The sequence below is a fragment of the Puma concolor genome, chromosome B3, assembly GCF_028749965.1.
Source record: "Puma concolor isolate L17-30 chromosome B3, mPumCon1.1.hap2, whole genome shotgun sequence".
NCBI classification, from domain to species: domain Eukaryota; kingdom Metazoa; phylum Chordata; class Mammalia; order Carnivora; family Felidae; genus Puma; species Puma concolor.
Genome location: NC_141672.1, coordinates 63,498,004 through 63,520,877, shown reverse-complemented (window position 1 = coordinate 63,520,877; position 22,874 = coordinate 63,498,004). Strand labels below are relative to the sequence as shown.

The following is a 22,874-nucleotide window of genomic DNA, read 5'->3' as shown; positions in this document are numbered from 1 at the left end:
TAATTCCAGTCAGTTGTTCTTGTGAATAAACTAAAAGGTGTTATATTTCAATATGTTTTAACAAAAAAGGCCCCACTGAAATCTTTTATTTACAAAATTTTAGAAAAAGTTAGAAAATTTCATTTTCATGCTTTTAAATGTGTAGACATGAGAACAACAGTTTGACATTGCTTTTGGTAATGAAATCACATAATGAAAATATTGCCATTTCAAGTGTGCTCAGTCCATACATGTTTCTTTTGAAATACAGTTGGTTTTTCATTCATTGTTAAGCTCTCACCTTTATACTGAAAGGACAATTTGTCTATTTAGTAAAGACTCATTTTTTTAGAGCAGTCTTACGTTTACAACAAAATTGAGATGAAGGTACAGAGATCCCCCGTGTACCTACTACCCCCACACATGCTTCCTCCACTATCAATATCACTCACCAGAATGGTACACTTTTTACCAAAGATAAGCCTGCGCTGACACATTATAATCACCCAAAGTCCACAGTTTACCTTAGAGTTCAGTCTTGATGTTGTACAATCTATGGGTTTGGGCAAATGTGTATTAACATATATCCATCATTATACTATGTCATACAGAGTATTTTCATTGCCCTAGAAATCTGCCTATTCATCTGCTCCCATCCCCCACCACTGACAACCCTGATATTTTTATTGTCTCCATAGTTTTGCATTTTCCAGAATGTTATACAGTTGGAATCATACAGTATGTACCCTTTTCAGATTAGCTTCTTTCGCTTACCAATATGTAATTAAGTTTCCTCCATATCTTTTCATGACTTAATAGCTTATTTCCTTTTAGTGCTGAATAATATTTTATTGTCTGGATGTACCACAGTTTATTTGCCCATCACCTACTGAGGGACATCTCGGCTGCTTCTGAGTTTTGGGAATTATGAACAACGCTGATATAAATGTCCCAGGGAAGATTTGTGTGTGGACCTAAGTTTTCAACTCCTTTGGGTAAGTACCAAGGAGGGCGATTACTAGATCATAAGGTGAGAGTATGTTTTGCTTAGTTTTGTAAGAAACCACCAAACTATGTTTCAAAGTGGCTATACAGTTTTGCATTCTCACCAACATTCAACAAGAATCTTTGCTACTCCATATTCTCACCAACATTTGGTGTTGTCAGTGTTCCAGATTTTGGTCATTCTAATGGGCATATGAGGATACTTCCTTATTCTAATCTGCATTATTCTGATGAAATATTTTGGGGAGAATCTTTTCATATGCTTATTTGCTATCTGTATATCTTCTCTGGTGGGGTTTGTTTTCAGACTTTTTGTCCATTTTCAGTCACTCTATTTGTTTTCTTCTTGTTGAGTTTTAAGAGTTCTTTGTATATTTTGGATAACAGTACTTCATCAGATGATGTCTTTGGCAAATATTTTCTCCCAGTCTGTGGTTTGTCTTCTATTGATAATTGTCTTTTGCAGAACAGAAGTTTTCAATTTTAATAAGGTCCAGCTTATCAATTATTTCCTTCATGGATCGTGTCTTTGGTGTTGTATCTAAGAAGGCATTGCTATGCCCAAGATCATCTAAGTTTTCTCTTATGTTATCTTCCAGAGTTTTGAAGTTTTGAATTGTACATTTAAGTCTATGATCCATTTTAAGTTAATTTTTGTGAAGAGAGTAAGGTCTGTGTCTAGATGAATTGTTTTGCATGTAGATGTCCAGTTGTTCTAGCACCATTTGTTGAAAAGCCTATCTTTATTGTGCTGCCTTTGCTCCTTTCAAAGTCAAAGAGCAGTGACTACATAGGGGTCTGTTTCTCTATCCTGTCCATTTATCTATTTGTTTATTCTTTTGCCAATACCACATTGTTTTTATTACTGTAAGTCTTATAATTGTAAGTCTTTATTTTTTGCCTCCAATACTGTGTTGGCTATTTTGTGTCTTTTGCATCTCCATAAATACCTTGGAACAGTTTGTTGATATCCACAAAATAACTTGCTAACATTTTGATTGATATTTATTTATTTTTTTTTTTTTAAATTTTTTTTCAACGTTTATTTATTTTTGGGACAGAGAGAGACAGAGCATGAACGGGGGAGGGGCAGAGAGAGAGGGAGACACAGAATCAGAAACAGGCTCCAGGCTCCGAGCCATCAGCCCAGAGCCCGACGCGGGGTTCGAACTCACGGACCGCGAGATCGTGACCTGGCTGAAGTCGGACGCTTAACCGACTGCGCCACCCAGGCGCCCCTGATTGATATTTATTTTAAAAACCCATCTGCTAGATAGTATGATGATGACAAATTATTCTCATCATAAAAAAGGTAAGCAAATTTTGGGACATTTGTCTATTTGTAAAATAAAAATATGCAGTTTCTCTTTATATATGGAAAAGTCTTTTTCAGTTCTTTGTTCTGAGATAATCAACAAATGTCTGTGTAACACCTCAGATTTTCATAATAATTGTTTACCTCACTAAAAGGTGATAGTAAAATATTATAAAGACACAGACTACATTTTAAACACTTCCATAAAATTAATGCCATCAACAAAATGTTCATCTGCTTCACCATTTTTGCACCTAAATTTGCCTGTAATAATGTAGTTAATGAATTTTACTATGGTGCTAACTTTGTCACATTGCCCTAAGGCTTTTTTTCTCTCTCTCTCTTTAGTTAACTTTTTTTCTTTTCTTTTTTCTTTAAGTTTATTTATTTATTTTGAGAGAGAGAATGTAAGCAGGGGAGGGTCAGAGAGAGGGAGAGAGAATGCCAAGTAGGCTCCACACTGTCAGTGCAGAGCCTGACGCAAGGCTTGAACTCATGAACCGTGAGTAGACCTGAGTAGAAATCAAGAGTTGGATGCTTAACTGACTGAGCCACCCAGGCACTCCTCTTTAGTAAACTTCCTATTTATACCCAATATCTTCCTGACAGAGCGTACTAATGAGATTATATACACTTCATTACATTTCACTTTATTGGCTCACAAAAAAGTTGTTCATGTATTTTATTACTGACAAATATCAAGAACAGAAACATGTGAGAGATATCTATAGTTAAATGCAAGTGTTTAGCAAATTTTCTAATACTCATTTCTGCAAATATTTAGCTTTGTTTTCCATTTATTTATCAGCTGCATTTTAATCAGTCACTGTCTTAGGTTGGGTTCCCAAAGAAGCAGATCTGGAAACAAGGATTTGAGTGTGAATCATTTATTTGGGAGGAAGAGATCCCAGAAAGCATGGATAAGGGATAGCAGAAGTGAGTAAAGGAAGAAGAGAATGATCCAATAAAGGAGATGTCACCGTGCAGGTACCTGCTATGGGCAGCTGGGGCTCACTCCTGCTGGAGAGCTCAGGAGCTAGTGCAGAATTTTTCCGAGTTGTTCCACTTGAGGCACAGTAAATATTCTCCAACTCTTGTGTGTCATCCGCTAGACAAGAGTCACTGAGCACTTCTGGCCTACTACCTATTTGCAGATCTAGAGAGCTCTCAGATGGAGGGCTACAGTGTAGTAAGATGTGGTCTCCAAGGCTCAGGGATGAGGTATGCAGAAGGTATGTGAGCAGGGTCACTGTGTCATCTGTGAAGGTCAACAGAGGGCCTTCAGAATGCTTTGAACCATGCGTCCTAAGGAAGAAAGAACAAGTGTTTTTAACCAAAGTTATTACTATTAAGGAAAAATTTGGCAAAAGAAGCTATTAATCTTTACCAAATTTAGAAAACAATTTGTAAGGCCTTCATATTCTAGATGTAAATCCATATCCTAAATAGTCTTCTTTATGTATGTATATACATATATACATATATATGACATATATATGTCAATGATTTAACAGATCTGAATGTATTGTCAGTATTCTTACATGACAAAGTGATTATACAAGCAATAGCAGGATCAACTCTGCCTTTTTCTTAGCCCTTATTTTGCTTACCCTGTTAGTGTTTTCTTCAGTTTGGGCTTTCTTTGAAGAGATCTTTCTTAAGTCACTTGTCTATTTTATGAGGGTTATTTCCTTAAAAGTAGATAATATGACCGTCCATCTACTTAACTAGGCACCATAAAATACAACATTTTTAATAAAAGTAAAATGAATTACCGGGTGATGGTCAACTGTCCAACCCTCCATTTTGTGGAATTCCTATTTTTTCCTTCATGATGCTTTGCTTACTGTATATGACATGTGACAGTTTAATATTCAAACCTACTGAGGGTGCCATTCAAATGAAATATTAGTAAATCTTGACATTTTCCTAATTCTTGGGGTAAAAAAATAAAATAAGATAAAATAAAATAAAATAAAATAAAATAAAATAAAATAAAATAAAATAAAATAAAATAAAATAAAATAAGTTTTCCTATTTTACCCTCATGGATCATTTTGTTCATCCCCTGTGGTAGGTACACCCCATTTTGGACACCAGTAGACTATAGGACAAAGTTCAGATGCATTAGCATGGCATACCCAGTCCTCCAACATTTGGCCCTTGCCTACTTCTGTAACCTGAGCTCTTGCCTTGTCTTGCCTCATCCCCTGCATTTCAGTTATAGTGAACTTTTGGAGTTCCCTGAATTTATCATGATGAATCATAATGTCAGAGCTTTTGCTTATACTATTGCCTTTTCCCAGAATGCTCTTTCTCTTTGGACTATCTGGTAAAACCTGCTCTCTGAAACTTTTTCTGGCCCTTTCCCACTCCCCAGGGAGCACCCAAAATATACTCTTTGGAACACTACTGTATTTTCAACCTTAGCTCAGTCCTTTTATTGAACCTATTTACTAACATTCTTGGCTCCTCCTAGAGATTATCATCTCCCTAAAATCAAAGCTGTTGTCTAGTTTATCTTTGTATCTCTAGCATATAGCTTCAAACAGGCACGTAACCTGTTAACCATGCTTGTTAACCATGGGGTCATAGTCCTATCATACACTGTATTGGTCAGCCAGCACAGAGGATTGTTTTTAGCTCTGGGTGCCACTTGAAGAAGCACTTGGATAACTGATGTGTACTCAGATGGAAAGAATTCTAAACAATGTTATGAGAGCAACTATAGCCTGGGACCAATGTATAGAATTAACAGGGAACAGGAATTTGGTTTTAATGTAAGGAAGAATTGTCTAACAATTAGAGCTGCTTGAACACAGGATGAATGACTTTGGGGTATGGTGAGGGTTTTGTTTTTGTTTTTGCTTTTGTTTTGTTTTTTGCCAGTGGAGATGTTGAAATAAAGCCTCAATAGATAACCTTCTTGAGCAGACTGAATAAGTGCTTAAAGCATCTAGAGTGATCATGGTGAGTGGAGGAGAATTTAGATAATCTTTCGATTGTAAACAATCAAGCTGAGATTTGAAATCATTTGATATGTCTAGTGATAGTTCTAAACTTTAATAGATGCTCTTTCAAAAAAAAAAAAAAAGCAGTGATGTTATTTTAAGTAAACAATTCTTATGTAGTTCAGAGTTCTGGATCTAGGTGAGACATAACCGTAATGCTGCTTTGCCTTCTTATGAGTCAGGCTAAGCAAATCTTTGAGCATGTATTAATGCTGTTATTTTTCTTTGTGACTATACCCACAGACATTTAACTTGCACCCTCTTTTCATTTTAGAAGTAGGGTACTTTCACTCTGCCTGACCATGAATTTAAAATTTATAGTCTGAGAGTCCGTAACAAAGTGATAGTGTCCCTTGAGTTTTAGAGAAACAGCAGTTATCTTAATCTTCTATATATTCAGGGCTGCCTGAGACACGCTATAGATAGTATATACAACAGTCTAATTATAACACCTTTAAAGGGCATGAGTCTTATAGAAACTGAGGCTTAGTGAGGTTAAAGGCGCTTGGCTAAGTGCTGTACGACTAACTGGTTTCAGAACCTAGACCACAATCCATCACATCTAATTCCACTTCCATGGGTTTCTCCATTTTGTTGACCCTGAAGAACTTTTGCAATCTCATAAAGGGGTAAGACATATCCATAAAACAATTAGAGAATAACAAAAGTAAAATCAAGTGCAATAAGTGTGTTACAGCTAAGGAGTACTTTGGAAGGTCAACAAGGTGAGAAATCACAGGCTAGAGGATATGGAAATTTTTATTAAGAGCAACTTTGAAAATAGCTCTGAAAGATAATTAGGCTTACACAATTTTTCTTTGGTTCCCAAAGTGCATGTTGGCTTTGTCCACATTGCCTTTCCTTCTCTTTTATTTCTTTTTAGTTTTACTACTCTCTATCATACTGGCCAATAGGGTGCAAGCATCTAATTGCAGCAAATTCTTATACATTCCAAGTGACCCCCACAAAAACAGGTTGCCATGGTAACCAAACAAAAAGGGACTAGAAAACAGAAGCAAAGTATTTACTTAATGTCTGATGGGCTCTCCGCACGATTTTCATTAGACCTGTTGCTGGCTTTCTTTTAGGTTTGGGTGCCAGTCAGTGCTTATTTTTTAAGCTTTTAAAAGATTGAAAACTTTATCAGGCCCTTTCATATAGAAAACTACAGCAAGCAGTGAAGCCACAGCAATTGATTTTCTAAATATACAAATCTTGTTTAGAAATGTTGATTTATTACATAGAGTTAACCCAGAAGCTTGAAACTCTGGCCAATGGGATTCAAGAGAACAGAAGGGCCATTTGATGATAGTAAAGAGTCTTTTAAGAATGCTACAAAAAAAGGGAGGTAATAGTAGATTTGAAATAATTTTGTTAAAGATCCTGCTATTTATTTTTGCCACATCAATATAAAGGTGTACACTAACCAGTTAGAATAGATATTTCATTGCTAATTATTTTATGTACAAAGTCCTTAATTAATAGACTACATAATTAATACAATTTACTGTGTTCTAGCCAGTTTTCATCTTTTGGTGAAGGAAGATTTTGATGATGAAACACAGAATCATGTAGGCTCATAAAAGACGTCTAACATTTTTTGAATTGGGGAATAAGACCCATTCCCTTCATCCCTACTATTGTCTTGGTATCTCTTTGAAGTGTAATAAACATTAGAACTTCAAAGGCAGTTCAGGAAGATGGCATCTGTAGCTTATGGCAAACTCTGCAGGTGTAGGCAAATAACACAGTATGTCACTAGGTGGTGGGTTTACTTGAGATCTTGGCACAACTGACTCTTCTTTTAAAAAAAGATAATTAAAATCTGCGTACAATAAATAGCTTCATCTGACACTTGCTTTTAAAAATCACACTCATAGGGGCGCCTGGGTGGCGCAGTCGGTTAAGCTTCCGACTTCAGCCAGGTCACGATCTCGGGGTCCGTGAGTTCGAGCCCCGCGTCAGGCTCTGGGCTGATGGCTCAGAGCCTGGAGCCTGTTTCCGATTCTGTGTCTCCCTCTCTCTCGGCCCCTCCCCCGTTCATGCTCTGTCTCTCTGTGTCCCAAAAATAAATAAACGTTGAAAAAAAAATTAAAAAAAAATAAATAAATAAAAAAAAATCACACTCATATAGGGGCACTTGGGTGGCTCAGTCAGTTAAGTGTCCGACTTCAGCTCAGGTCATGATCTCACAGTTTGTGAGTTCAAGCCCCACGTCGGGCTCTGTGCTGACATCTCAGAGCCTGGAGCCTGCTTTGGATTTTGTGTCTCCCTCTCTCTCTGCCCCTTCCCTGCTCGCTCTCTCTCTCTCTCTCTCTCTCTCAAATAAACACTTAAAAACTTAAAAAAAAATAAAAATCACACTCATGTGTTTTGTCAAAAAGGAATTTTATAATATCAATGATATTTGCAGGAATAGAAAACAAAGTTGTATGCTTGTTTGGAAGCTTAGTTAGGCAGGAGGTAAAAAAGTTATTCCATAAAGGCATGGGTCTTGTATGGAATGTTGCTGCTCTGTGATACAGATCTGTCCACTTGTGTATATGGAATTAGCTGTATTGTATTAAAATGCCTTTTACATATTTCTACATTAGTTCTCTTAATCTAACAGGTGAGCATGGGATTCTTAGAGCAAGATTTTTCTTTAACGAAGGGATTTATCTCTTAGTAATAGAGTCAGTACAATGCCAAGCTAATTCTACTCTAGGATCACAAGGAAAAAGGCAAGAAAATATAATTTTTTCCCATATAAAGAACACTTGTTTGTAATAACAATAACAAAATACATAGGAGAATGTTCATTATGTATGTCTGGATTAATGCCTCAAATGTGATCTATCCTATTTTTATATTTTGGGATGTCTTTCTAATGACTCTGCTTTATTTTTTAAGCTTATCTATTTATTTTGAGAGAGAGAGGTGGGAAGAGAGAGAGCGAGAAAGAGAGAGAGAGAATCCCAAGCATTCTCCACACTGTCAGTGCAGAGTTTGACTTGGGACTTGAATTCACAAACCGTGAGGCCATGACCTGAACAGAAATGAAGAGTCAGACACTCAACTGACTGAGCCAGCCAGGCATCTTTGATTCTGCTTTCTGAATTGGGCTATTCATGTAGAAGATGTTAATATGGCTTTCACACTATCATTGCTACCATTGTAACCATACAGGAAGATTAGAGTCAATGTGATGGCTAATTCCTATTTGAAATGTTTCTGTGTTGCAACCTCTAATTTAGTCTTTGGGAAGGAGGTGGGTAAGTTTGATGAATTTTTGGAGTTGGGATCCAATAGGAATAGTAGTCATGGAGTTCAAGCCTAAAGGTTAGTTGAGACAGATTTTCCTCTGAGGGCAGGGTTGGTAGATATATTCTCATCCTAAAGTTCCTGCATATGATATCTAGTACATGCACAGAAAGGCCAGGCTTTAAGGGCCTGAAGTCAACATCAGAAAAATCCTGTAAAGAGTTCTTTACTGAAGTTAGGGAGATTGGGAGAGTAGCTTTGTCCTTTGTCTATCTCCAGTGAAAAATGTAGGCTGGAGGTCAGAAAGGATTTCTTCTGAATTGTTTCTGATTTGTCCCACAGCGGCATTATATACTTGGTTTTCCAAATTACTTAATGACTGATACTGACTTTTCTTTGTTTAACTAGAGTTTATTCATTGTTCCATTTTTGTCTAGTGAGCAAAATGCTAATGACTTTTCTTGGGTATAGTCTTAATTAATAATCTCAATTATCTGTAATATTTATTTAGAGTTTCAATAAGAGGCCTAAGGATAATTTAAAAAATTGCTCCCCTCCCCTAAACAGCGAACCACCACCTCCACCACCTCCACAGCAGCTTCTCCTTGATTGCATAAAGGGGCTAGTAAAACATCACCTGCTTTCCATTTTTTAATTTGTTAGCCAGAGTCTGGTGAGCCTCCTCAGTAATTCCCTTAAGTATCCAAAGGAGTCCCTCTCTTTAGCTTCCTCTCCCCACAGGGCCCATTATCTCTGTTGGCCTGCCTTAGAGAAAAAGGGGCATCCGTGACATGGTCTAACTTCTCTCAAGTCAAGGATGCCTTCAAAAGCAAAGCTTGGGTGCCTGGGGGAGGGGAGCAGGGAACAGGACAACAGGGAGGAGGGAAGGAACTGTAAACAAAGGGACAGCTGGAGATTGGCCCATTCTTTCTGGGCATTCTGTGGAACCTCTTGCAGTGAAGAAAGTAAAATCCAGAGGCATCTTTTAAAAAATGCTGTTTCTGACTTCTTAAGCTGATCTACACAAGGAGTAAAGATGAGAGAAAGAATGCAAGCCAGGTGGCCTGGTATAAACTTAATCCAATTTTCACTTAAGTTTGTTAGGGTTTTGAAGGGACCATTGCATTCTCTGTTTGGAAATATACTAGAGGAACCAAAAATGGGTAAGTTCTGACATCTCATGGCTGTAGTTCCCTAGAACAAGATCTAAACACCTCGAATGCTACCCCTGTTAGACAAGTGTGGCTTTACACATACCAGTCCAAACAAGAAGCCATTGATTTTTTTAAAATTAAATTTACACCTTAAATTGCTTTGGGTGAAGTATGATTAAGAAGGAGGAAAATTATTGAGAGAGAAGAGAGGGAATTTTTTTCTTGAGTGATTAATTTGGATTTCATTTTTAAAAACTTAGCCAGTTGTTTCTCTTACTAACATGCCAGGCAAATATTTAGTTTTCTTAGAGAATTGAGAGCAAAATTCCACTTTCAAGGAATAAAAGATTAAAGATTAATTAAATGTATTATTTGAAAAAATAACTCTTTTTCTGAGTATAAAAACAATCCATGTCCATTATAAAAAATTAGGGAAAAGAAATGAATTCCATATTACATAAAAATTATAATAATTTGCACAACCTTCTTTAGTTGCTTTATAATTAAACTGGTCAGAGAAAAAAGTAGGAAGAATTTACTAGAATCAGAAGATGAGGGGCAATGAGGGAGAAACCTTTTTTTATGTGACTGCAAAGGAAAAAGAAAAAAGATTTTTAGGCTAGAGGCTCTGTGGGATCTGTCACCTTCCCTCTTGTGTCCCAGAACCACTGATATTGAATCTTACTCATGATAAACCCTGTAATATATGTGAGCAACAGGACTGAGTGGGAGTCAACTTGGGGCTAACGTCCTAAAAGTAGGCTCCTCCAGGATAGCTGTCCAGCACTGGCTGCTGGTTTGGCAACCAGATATAAAGGCCCCAGGAAGACCTCTGCAGGGACCAGAAAGACAATGTGGACCCCGGAGAGTTCCCCCACAAAACCCATCCCTCTTTAACCTGGATCGAAATGAGCTCTCGAGAGTCTACTGTGTAGTTGGGAGAGCCCCATGTTTAGCTCTCTGGAATATTCAAGAATCACTTCCATGTGGGTTGAATTCCATTTTGTGTACACGAATGCATCATGTGCTTTGGACTTTATTCCCCAACAAAATCACAGTTTTCCAAAATTAGCTGAGATGGTGAGATACCCTACCCTTTTTGGCGTGGTGGTCTTTTTGATTCAGGAGTGGAAAAATGGTTTTGAGAGAGCTGAAGAACTGAAGTCATTTTTTGTATATGTTGACTTGTAGTGAGTGGCCAAGAAACTGTTGGGTGCTCCTGGAAGGTGGAGGGTGTCACGGTCATGGCTGGCTCTGCAGACTGTCACCAGGATTTAAGGATTAGAAACCTGGGAGGCAGTGGTGCTGGTTCATCTTGATGGCAAGTTTGAGTGATAGTGGGACTGTCATTTTGAGCTATTGTCAATGTGTGGGAATACTGTGTATTTGTGAATATTTCAGAAATCCAGGGGTCTTAGAGTAAATTTTAAAATAGTTACAAAAATCCTGACTTGTTGGTTGCTTTTATGTTTCTTCTCAGACATATTTAGAAGGAAAAATTGGGATTGCGCCATTCTTTTCTTTTCCCTTTCATTCGCCCTGGTTGTAGGGGAGGAGGGGCTGCAGAATTGGTTTAGTCATCACACCTTCATAACTTAGTTGCAGTTCAAGATGTTCTCTTGTGAGAATTAGCAACATAGGCCTGTAATGTGACATCTGTCTTGCATAGTCAAAATATTCCTTTGCTGAGCTAAAATGCCTTTTTAATGCTTTGGGGGTGACGCTTGAGACAATGCTTTATCTGCTTCTGTACGGTCTAGAGAAGATAAAAGAGCTTTAAGAAAGCTTTTCAACAGGAGGTGTAAACCTCAGAACAATTGGAAAGAAACAATGCCCGTGTCCTTTCCCATCCAAGATGTCTTCTGCTAGCCTGCCTCAGAACCAGAGAGAGAAGGAGGGGTATCTGTACATATATCTGGAGGTTGGAAGCTGGAGAGACGATTGAATTGCAGGTGAACTCTGCACTGTGATTTCGTAGTGAAGTGGCTGTGTCTGTGCCACCTGTTGCTGGCATGATTGGAGCATTAGCCCTGGCTCAGCCTCTGCACCATTGATAGCTCTGCTTAACATCACCCCAGGGGAGGCTTTATTGGAAGCCTAGTCACTTTGCCTCAGCAATGGTGTACATTGGCGCCCCATTGAAACCTTTTTTTCTGACATTAGCACATTTGAATGGGCCACCAGTGAAGCCATTCAACGAGAACATGTAACCGGGGTTTCTGGGTGGCCTAGGGCTGAGCTGAGAATTCTTGTTAATGGACTGCCAGACTTAGCCTATTGAGGTACATGAACTCAGTGACCAAAGAAAAGTGAGACAAAGATGTCCCTCACAGGAACATGTAGGTCAGAAGTAGACAAAAGCAGACATGGACCAGTCAGAGCTATTTGATTACTGAGCTGAAAAGGGAACACGGATCCCTGAGCGGGGGTGGGGTCGGGTAGCGCGACTGATTCGACAGAAATCTCAAAAAAGTCCACACAATCTGAGAGCAAGGCATTTACCAGAATTGCAGGTGGTTTGTGAAGTTATTTTAAAAATGTTTTTTCCTTCCACTTGTCTTTGTGGTAATTTCCTATTTGGTAGCACTTAGAAAAGGCCCCCAATAACTAGAAAGAAAAGAAAGGGTCACCAAATTGAACTGGAAAAAGAATGCTTAAAAGTGAAAGGGCATCGCAGGGAACATTCCCCATACTACTGGTGCCCAGTTGGTTTCAAGCTCTAAAGGGACCAGAAAAGGGGCTTTGGGAAGTAGAACTTTTGCATGTTTAGGATTGTAACTTTAATATATTTGTGTAATTTCAAAGCCTTTTACTCTAAGATACTGGATAAAAAATATGTTTTTGAAGTTTTGCAAAAAGATGAAGGATAAAAGAATAATTAAAAAAGGTTAAGGGATCACTTTGGATCAACACAGTCGATAACAGCATGCTTAGTTCTGATTGACCCCACACTGTTGCTTCTTGCTGTATAAGTTTCTGTGGAGGAGACATTGGTCCCTCAAAGTTAAATATGTGATCTATGCAAATATCTAGAGATCTAATATTCAGATGCACATGAAATTTGGAAAGTGTGTTTTAATTTTTCAAAGTGGCATTTTAATAACAATGTGAACAATTCATTCCAAACCAAGCTTACTTATTAGAACTTGATTAAAAGTTTTACAATTCTTGAGATAGCACTATATTTTAAAATGTTGTGAATTTTGGTTTTATAAGATTTGGGGAAACTATAAGTACCTGTAATCCTGTTCTATAAAAGGAACTGAGAAGAAAGTATGTTTTTTATTGTGTCATATATAATGCACCTATTTTTATGAAGAATGTATTCAATTTTAAAAACTGTGACTGAAGGAAAAGGAAGAGTCCCATCTTAACGAGAGAGTCATATCCATTTATATTGAAACAGAATTTTATGAGGGAGACCACTTCAGGGTCCATTTAGTCCATTGTATCCATAGTGTGATTGAGACCCTCAAAGGTTTAGAAGATTGTCAAAGGCCTACCTAGTACCTGGACTTAAAAGTAACACTTTATCTGGTTATGTTTTATCTAGAATTGTTTCATCAGAGTAGGAATCAGTCTTTCTTTGTTAAGGGCTTGATTCTTTAAATATAGGAGATGTTCTACCTCATGTTGAGTTTACTAAAGGTAAAATTGATTTACATGCCATATATATATATATATACACATTATATACATATATATACACTATATATATATAGTAAATCAATATATATATGTGTGTATATATATGTGTATATATATATTACTTTCATTAAATATATATATATATATATATATATATATATATATATATATATATATATTACTTTCATTAAATGTTTCCCCAACATTTTAAAGCCCTAGTAGAAGATAACAGGTATGATATAAACATTTTGACTTCCCTGAAGAACAAACTTTGAAACATTCCAACTTTTCCTTTAACATTTTAAAAATCAATTCCCTTTCTTTCCACCTTCATGATAAGAAATCTTTAACTTTCTTTTGTTATATCCTATCTAGTCCACTTCTAATATTTTTCCTTTAGGCTACTTCAATTGTGTGGTACAACAATTCTATCTATGTTATTCAGAGCAACCTGATTTTGGAAACTTCAGTGTGAGTCCTCAGTTGCTTTCTAGTGAAGGGGTCTGGAATACACCACCCCCAGATATGTCACTTTGGTGTAAGGATTATTTTGAGCTGAAAGCAATTGAGAAAGACATAGGAAAAGTTCTCTGTCCTCCCCATTTCTGACTAAAAGCAGGGCATAAATTTCCGTTTGTAAAGGTGTTCCCTGGGGTCCTGTACCAGGGAGACCAGAGACAGCACCAAGAGGAGTCTATATAACAAACCTTACTAAACAGCAACCTTCCCACCATTTACCACTCCTAGGAGACCCGAACCCCTTTCCTGTGTCTAACCACTTCTTCAAAGTTCATCATTCTTGGTTAAAATGATATATAAGCCTCCCTGATCCCAGTCTAATGGCTTCTTTTGGTTTTCACTTCTTTTCTGTTGATGCCCTCATGCATGATGTTAACATTAACATCAATATACTTTGTATGCCTCTTTTTCTGTTAATCTTTTATCTGTTTAATTTGAAGAACCCCATGTTCTAAATCTGAGAAGGTAGAGGAAAAGATTTTCTTTTCTACACTAAGTAATCACTGAATTATCCCTCCTTTTGCTCCCATAAGGCTTACCACATTGCTTTTTCTCCTCCAGTTTCCAACTCTTCAGCGTATTGTTCTTCGATGTTGTCTTACCCAACGTGGCATTTTAATCTCCTTTGCATTAATCTTTTCAGTTAAAAGTTTAAAGTCTCAAATGCCTCACTGTTAGTTAGAAATGTCTTGGCAATGAGTGGTAGTGGTCCCACTGTAACATCATCTTCCTTATTATTTGGAGGGCATGTCTTAGGTTGAGAAGAAATGGTTATTTGTAAAATTTGAAGCCATCTTTCCTACAAGTAATTCATCTTTGGGTTCTCTTTTAAAGAACAGAGGCTTTAAATACCTAAATTTTGTTTGCAGATATTGTCAAAACAAAGTTGGGATAAATCAGTCCATTACTATCTGCTGAAATTTCAAAGCTTTCTCATATACAAATCAATGGAAATAGGGGTTGATTTAGGTTTCCATACATTTATCTTATTTTTGCATCCACAAAACTGCTGGGTTTGGATTTATTACTATATTAATAATAAAATAATTGTTTCCATTTAGCCAATGATACTATGTGTGAGGGAACTGTGTTAAGCATTTGACATGCCTTCTCTTATTGAATCCTTATAACAATGAATTAAATACTTTATTATCTCTGTCTGGCAAATGGGAAAACTTGAACATTGAGAAATGTTCAAGAAAACTTGCCCGTGGTTACCTGGCTATTAGTGGAGAATTAGAAAGATAGTTTTTGGAAGTAGTCTAGGCCCGGCTTCTTTGAAGAAACAGGAAACTTTGAAGAAACAGAAACTGCCTTTCCAGCAGTTCAAGGTCTCTAAGTGCACAGTCAAGGGCAGGGAAATGGAACCTACACACATCAGACCACCAGGGTTATAGGCAAGACTCATGACCAGAAGAGGTATCATGGTTGAAGGATTGTGGGGAAGGGCATGCTCAGCATTCCAACCAGTGCCTGGGTGTGTGTATGTTTGTGTACGTGTGTGTGTGTGTGTGTGTGTGTGTATTTAATGTATATTTATTTTTGAGAGAGGGGAGGGAGAGAGAGAGAAACAGAGAGACAGAGTGTGAGTGAGGGAGGGGCAGAGAGAGAGGGAGATGCAGAATCTGAAGCAGGCTCCAGGCTCTGAGCTGTCAGCACAGAGCCCAATGGCTTGATGTGGGGCTTGAACTCACAAACCAAGAGATCATGACCTGAGCCAAAGTTGGCCGCTTAAGTGACTGAGCCACCCTGACACCCCTGGCATATGGAGTATTTTAAGCTGGAGGAATTTGAGAAACAGCATGTGCAGGAAGGACTTCTGATCTTCCCTGAAGCAGGTCATAAAACCTTCATGTAAGAGGTGCCTTCCCAATATCTAGAGGAAAGAGCATCCTTATCTCTGAAGATGAAGGGATGCAGAGAAGATTCTGAATGAACAAGTCTTTGCTAAGTTTCTCCCAGTTTTACTACACTTACCCCATACCCTTTGTCCCATCACATTTCCCCATGATTTTCTACTCTTTGTCAAACCTAATATAAAAATTCTCAGGCTTAATTATTTCTTTGGATCTTCACTTTCTTATGGAGGCTCCTATGTCAAGAAACGTGTATTAAATAAATCTGTATGCTTTTCTCTTGTTAATCTGTCTCTGGTTAGAGTGGTCTCAGAAGGATAGAGGAAAAGATATTTTTCCTCCCCTATACAACCTTCATGAAGGTGTTACAAATCATCTGAAATTGCTCAAGAAATAGGAGGACAATCACTGTTCATAGGAGAAGGCTGACATGTTAAAATACAAATCTACCTATATCTGGAACTCCGGGTTACTCCAAAGTGGGTAGAGAGTTGGCAGCAATGACTGGTGCCATTTCACTAAGGAGAAACACAAAACATGAACTTTTTACAATCACCCTGGGCATTTAAAAAAATATTGAGGTATAGGTCCTACCCCAGACCAATGAAATGAAAATACCTGAGTTGGGGTCCAAGCATCAGATTTTTTTAAAAGCTCTCCAGATGATTCCAATGTGTATCCGATGCATAGCCAGAGTTGAGAAGCACTGACCTGGCATAATGTACAGATAAAATATTACCATGTCTAACATTGTACAGTGTTCTTTAGGAGATACAGAAATTAGAGTTAAGCCATGGTCCCTGCCTTCAAGGAAATTTTAATTTGGTTGAAGACCATCTTGGAACAAAAATGGTCACTAACAACATTACGCAGTCACTCATTGTTAGTAAGCGATGCCATAGTTTTAGTGGAGAGTGCTTACTGGAGTGTGTAGCATGTAATGGTGGCTGAAAACCCTCCAGTTCCTATCCTTACACCATCAGGTAATAATAATAGTGCCTTCTTTTGTGCCAGACATTTTTTATAAACTTCATTAAATCTTCTCAACCACTTATCAGTTAGATATTATTCTTATTTTACTGCAAAAACCTAAAACTTGGAGATGTTATTTGCCTAAGGTCTGAGAGACAGGCTTTGAACATAGGTCTTCTGGGAACCAACATCCATGCTCTCTAACCATTCAGTTATACTATTTGGTCCTGGTAGGTGCATGGTCAGCCATTTAAGATGAGTGGCATGCCATAAAATGTTAAACATTTTAAAATATTTACATTTTTATTTGTTAACCCATATATTTTGCAAAATTCCAAATCACAGTAAAGTTGAAAGAATACATTGAATGCTATATATCTTTTATATATATTAATCAATTATTAACATCTTAATAGATCTGCTTTATTTTGGTATTTATTGATACATACACCTTCACTTTATTGCACTTCGCAGATATTGTACTTTTTTACAAATTGTAGGTTTGTGGCAACCCTGCATCGAGCAAGTCTGCCGGCACCATTTTTCCAACAGCACTCGTTCACTTTGTGTCTCTGGGTCGCGTTTTGGTAATTCTCACAATGTTTTAAACTTTCTTATTATTATTATGAGTATTATGGTGATCTGGGGTCAGTGATTGCACTTGTTGAAAGCTCAGGTGATGGTTAGCAATTTCAGCAATAAAGGGCTTTTTGATTAAGATATACACTTTTTTTTAGGCACAATGCTATCGCATACTTAATAGACTACAGTGTAGTGTAAACATAACTTTTATATGCACTGAGAAACCAAAGAAGTCTTGTGACTTGCTTTACTGCTGTTTTGCAGTGATCTAGAAGCAAACTTGCAGTATCCCTGAGGTGTGCCTGTACATACATATATATGTATCTTTAGCTGTTGTTCTTGTTGTTGTTGACCCATTTGAAAGGAAGTTGCAGACATGGTGATAATTTCCCCACGAATACTTCAGCATGCACTGCCTGAGAGTAAGGACAATCTCCTATATCACTACTGTGGTGCTCACACCTAAGAAAATGAACACTAATTCAATTTTGGCATCAAGTGTGCAGTCCCATTTTAAAACTTCCCCAGTTATACCCAAGATATCTATTCAGTTGGTTTTGTTGGCCCAAGATTCAGTCAAGGCTTATTAGTTTCACTTGGTTGTGATGTTTAGAGACTTTCAGTTTATAAGTAGTCTTTTCTGACACTGACTCTATTTTGGAAATCTAGGTCAATTGCTTTGCAAACATCTCCCTTTCTGGGATTTATCTCATTGTTTTCTCATGACTGGATTCAGGTTGAACATTCTTGGCAAGAATGCTGGATAGGTGATGTGTATTTCTTTTTTTTTTTTTTAATTTTTTAATGTTTATTTTTGAGAGATAGAGCAAGCTGGAAAGGGGCAGAGAGAGACGGAGACACAGAATCTGAAGTAGTTTCCAGGCTCTGAGCTGCCAGCAAAGAGCCTGATGTGGGGCTCGAACTAATGAACTGTGAGACCATGACCTGAGCTGAAGTCAGCTGCTTAACTGACTGAGCCACCCAGGCGCTCCTAGGTGGTGTATATTTCTTATTGGTTCCATCAAGAGACACATATGAGGTTGTCCCATTATTGATGGTGCTAAGTTTGATCACTTGGTTACAGTGGTGACGTCCTATCTAATTTCCCCATTATAAAGTTAACCTGGTGGACATACTTTTATTTATTTATTAAAAAATTTTTTTTAATGTTTATTTATTCTTGAGAGAGAGAGAGAGAGAGAGAGAGAGAGACAGAGCATGAGCAGGGGAAGGGCAGAGAGAGAGGGAGACACAGAATCTGAAGTAGGCTCCAGGCTCCGAGGTGTCAACACAGAGCCTGACGCGGGGCTTGAACCCACAGGCCGTTAGATCATGACCTGAGCCAAAGTCAGACGCCCAACCTACTGAGTCACCCAGGCGCCCCTGTGTGGGCATACTTTTAAAATGATAGTATTTTACCCAGTGGTTTTAGTATCCGTTAGTGATTCTTACTTACATAGTGGGTTGAAAAATGATGTTTTTTAAAAATTCTGTCATTTTCTTAATATTTCTCAGTTGTATTAGTTGGCTCAGGCTGCCATAACAAAATACCTCAGACTGGGTGGCTTAAACAGCAGAGAGTATATATTTTCTCACACTTCTGGAGGCTAGAAGTCCAAGATCAAAGTGTCATCATGGTTGGCTTTTGGTGAATCCTCTCTTCCTGGCTTTTGGACAGCTGTCTTCTCAGTGTCCTCACATGGCCTTTTCTCTCTGGCATGTGGAAGAGAGAACCCTTTGGTATTTCTTCCTTTTCTTATAAGGACACCAGTTCCATAGGATTAGAACCCTATCCTTATGACCTCATTTAACCTTAATTACCTCCCTAAACGCCTATCTGCCAATATGGCTTCAACATATGAATTTTGGGTTGGACACAATTTAATCCATAACAGTTGGTATTCTCCTGTAAAGTAGAGCTTTCCTCTTTTATTTTTCTCTTTCTGTCCTCCTCGTCTCTCTTCTCTCCCCCACTTTCTTATTCTTTTGAGTTTCATTATGGACCCATGCATTTATTTTTCATTTAATGTATTATTTCTGTCATTCATTCTGATGCTCAAAATGGATTTGGCCTCCAAACCAGCTCGAATATTCTTTTGACATGACTCTATTAGTGTTTAAGCATTTCCTTGCTTCCTTGAACAACAAGATGTTCAAGGCTACCTTGTATTTTCCCTATCCCAACCATTTCTGGAATCAGTCATTTCTCTAAGGAAACTTGGTTTCTTTTAGTGGGAGATGCTATTTAGAAACACTATCTGTGTGGTTGTTATTACTAGCTGTGATTACCCTGTGACTCTGTTATTTTTAATACAGTTCTCCATATTATAGCTGTAGAAACTGTACCAATAAAGACTTTATTGAATTAAAGACTAACTCTTAAAGGGTACAATCAGGCATTAAATAGTAAGCCTTTGAAAAGCTTTCAAGTGGCTTGGAATGTAACATATACCTAGTAAACATTGATAAATGAATGAATGAATGGCCTTGAATTATGGGGTTTGCTTGGTCGACTGGGAGGGTCTTCTAACCTAAATGAATTTGCCCAGGCTGTAGTGAGTGAAGGAGATTGGGATTCATTCTTATATTTTATCTACATTTTCAGCCTGTAGTTCTCTTGTTCTTGAGAAAAGCCCAGATTCCCATGTCCTGACCCTCTATAAACTCTTATGGTTGCTTTCCCAGGAAGTGATTCTATGGAGCCTCCCGCTTTGCATCTGTGGTTCTCAGTGCATCCCTTCATGTTTCTAGGGGGATGAGATAACTTATCTTGAAAAGAATACTTGAAAAGAAATATTTTTCCTGGTTTTACAAAATAGGTAGCTAAGGAATATTTTTTTTTTCACCGATGAAGAGAATCCAGTTAAAATGAAGCTAGGAATACAGATTTCAGAGCTCTTGAGACTCTCGTATATTTAATATCTATTCTGAGAAACAAGGATTCAGTCACAACCACTCTTTGAGGATCTATTTACTGTCAAAGTGTAATTGGATTTTGATATAGCAGTTCATTTTGGTGGGGGTGAAGATGGGAAGGTGATTACAAAGTAACAAACAAAATGTAAGTGATGGTACCTTTGATTTTTTTTTTCTTTTCCTGCTCCTGGATCTTTATAAATACTGGGAATAAACCCCTTATCCCCCCCAGTGGTCTTAGGAAACAAGGCATACACTTCAACTACTTCTGCTGTGAATAATCCATTGAAGCCAAACAGTATTATGTAGATTCATCAGTGTTCACACAAAGGTCATATCCTTACATATCTCTTTGAATTTGTGGGACGCATATGGTGTACCACTTCTATAGAAGAAATATTTTCATTTTAGAATTCAACTTTTGTAACCTTTGGCAACATGTAGTATCAATGGCTCTTTGTTGTTAAAAAAAAAAGTAAAACTGTAAGCTATCCCCAAGGATATGCAGGGCGTTGCTATAGCAACAGAATCTGCCTCCCAGCACCACAAGAGAAGCTATGAATAAAAGATGGTGTTCTAAGGACAACAGAATAGAAGAGGTTGTTTCAATCCTTCTAATACCTGAAATTTGCTGTTATTTTGTTAAATGCAAAATAAAAATCTTGGGAAAAGGCCCAGTGCACTAAAAGGATGAATTTCTATATTGTACTTGAGCTGTCATGGGGAAAAAATACACGCTGAATAGAGTCAGCCCATGCTAGGAAGACCAAGGAAGGGCCAAAATATTTGATTTATGTTTTTTTGTTTGTTTAGTTTTTTTTTTTAACTTCAGATAAAAGAACTCAAAGACAAAGACATTACTTTGACATACAAAAAGCAGGACTATTTTAAATTCTGACCCCAGATAGTTTTCTGGTTCTATATTTAAACATAAGCACATTTTACATAAAAGGGCAAAACAAAATGCTCTAATTTCAGCTCGCATTGTCTATTCTGAATCTAGTTATTTCATGTATATCCACTTTGGTCACTGAGTTCTAGTTTAGTGGTTTCACTGTAACTGCCTATCTACCTACTAACCTAGCTATGTTTATGATATTATTTTAGGACCCAAATTGTAAGGCGATAGCTGAAGGTTTCCGATGACACAGAAATGAATGAACTTGGAATCTTTGTCTTTCTCTCTCTCTCTCTTTCTACACACACACACACACACACACACACACACACACACACACACATTTTCACGTCTGTCTTTATATCATATTTAGTTTTTAAAAACCATATTTTTTGTCGTGTGAAGTTATTGGTAAACTGTTATTCAGAGAAGATGTAAAGAACAAACCCCTCTGGAAGTGCTTATTTTCAATATATTAAGAGCTAAATGAAATTATTGCCAGAGATATGACTATCAGAGCAAAGGGATTGCTGTGGACTGAATTGTGCCCCCCTCCTCCCTGTTGATATATTGAAACCCTAAACCTGAATGTGATGTATTTGGAGACAGGGACTTTATGGAAATAATTAAGGTTAAATGAGGTCTTAGTAGTATGATCTTGATCTGAAAGGATTAGTGTACCTATAAGAAGAGGAGACCAGAGCTATCTCTCTCCCTGTGTGTGCACACACCAAGAAAAGGCCATGTGATCACATAGCAAGAAGGCAGCCATCTATAAGCCAGGAAGAGAAGCCTCACCAGAAACTAACCGTGCTGGTACCCTGATCTCAGACTTCCTGCCTTCAGAACTGTGACAAAATGAATTACTGTTGTTTAAGCCACTCACTATATGGCATTTTGCTATGGCAGCCCAAGCTAATATGGGGATTAAACATTTGGTATAATTACTTCCTTAATTTCCTTTCAGAGTAGAAATTTAGCCTCTGTTTGTAGGGGAACAGGCATGCACACAATTCTCAAAGTTTTTCTAGGATTGTCATCTTGGCAACTGTATACAACTGAGGATCTAAAGGTTACTAATACAGTTATTAAATGTATCTTTAAAGAAAACACTATTTTGGCTATGATACCTAGAAAATAGGACTTTCTGTTTTATTTGGAATGATTTTCCCACTGAATTTATGGGTAAATACAATCAGAGAAGCTTAACCAAAAGGTAGCATTTTGTTTTTCAGCTCTGTCTTAATTTAGGTATGGGTAGACAACATTGGGGAAGAATGGACTAGTAGACTGTATATAAGTACTAATCTTAAAAGAATAAATTCTGGAAACCATTGTCAAAATCTCAAGAGATCTCCTTTTTTGTTAAGTGTTTTCTTCTTCTTGGATCTTCCTATAATTTAAAGGCTCCAGGGATTTTTTTGATTAGCAAGTATATTCAGTAGAACTGATTATATGACTTGGTTGTTTCTCCTACATTTAAAACTAAGCAGCACAGGGTGCCTGGCTGGCTGAGTCAGTAGAGCACGCGACTCTTGATCTTGGGGTTGTGAGTTCCAGCCCCACATTAGGTGTAGAGATTATTTAAAAAAAAAAAACACAATAAAAATGTGGTCCCTGGCTGGCTCAGTCAGTAGAGCATATGACTCTTTTTAAAAATATCTTTTTTTTTAATGTTTATTTTTGAGAGAGAGGGAGAGAGAGTGAGGAGGGGAGGGGCAGAGAGAGAGGGAAACACAGAATCTGAAGCAGGCTCCAGGTTCCATCCTGTCAGCA

The 22,874-nt window shown here is 37.5% G+C and overlaps 1 long non-coding RNA gene across 1 annotated transcript; it reads right to left on the bottom strand.

Annotated features, from left to right (window-relative positions):
* Positions 1-3,170: 3,170 nt before the first annotated feature.
* On the bottom strand, positions 3,171-19,060 carry LOC147580008 (uncharacterized). The gene is made up of 2 exons (XR_015252418.1): positions 18,741-19,060; positions 3,171-3,604 (listed from the first exon to the last, which is right to left on the bottom strand). It is a non-coding gene; the product is annotated as an uncharacterized LOC147580008 (long non-coding RNA).
* Between the last annotated feature and the right edge of the window lie 3,814 nt (positions 19,061-22,874).